Source organism: Mus caroli, chromosome 8 (genome assembly GCF_900094665.2).
Source record: "Mus caroli chromosome 8, CAROLI_EIJ_v1.1, whole genome shotgun sequence".
In the NCBI taxonomy this organism is placed as follows: Eukaryota; Metazoa; Chordata; class Mammalia; order Rodentia; family Muridae; genus Mus; species Mus caroli.
This window is the reverse complement of record NC_034577.1, coordinates 108,298,991-108,299,368: the sequence shown is the minus strand read 5'-3', so window position 1 is coordinate 108,299,368 and position 378 is coordinate 108,298,991.

Here is a 378-nt window from a genome sequence, read left to right as displayed (position 1 = left end):
CCCCAGTGTTAAGGGGGTTGATAAGTAGATGAAGAGGAATGGAGAAGGGTAGAAGAAAACGAACCCACAAAGTAGCAAGTCCAGCGACAGGTTCTTTCCTTTTTATTCAGTCCTGATCTCTGTTCAAAGGATGAGATGGTGCTGTCCATGTTCAGGTTGGATCTTTCTTGCCCAGTTAACACAATAAAGAAACTCTCTCACAGACAGGCTCATAAGTTTGTTTCTTAAGAGATCCTAGATGCTGTCCACGTTGACAATGTCAACAACTAAGTCCTACCAATGAAGTCTGTCTTTCTTTCTTTCTTTCTTTCTTTCTTTCTTTCTTTCTTTCTTTCTTTCTTTCTTTCTTTCTTTCTTCCTTCCTTCCTTCCTTCCTTC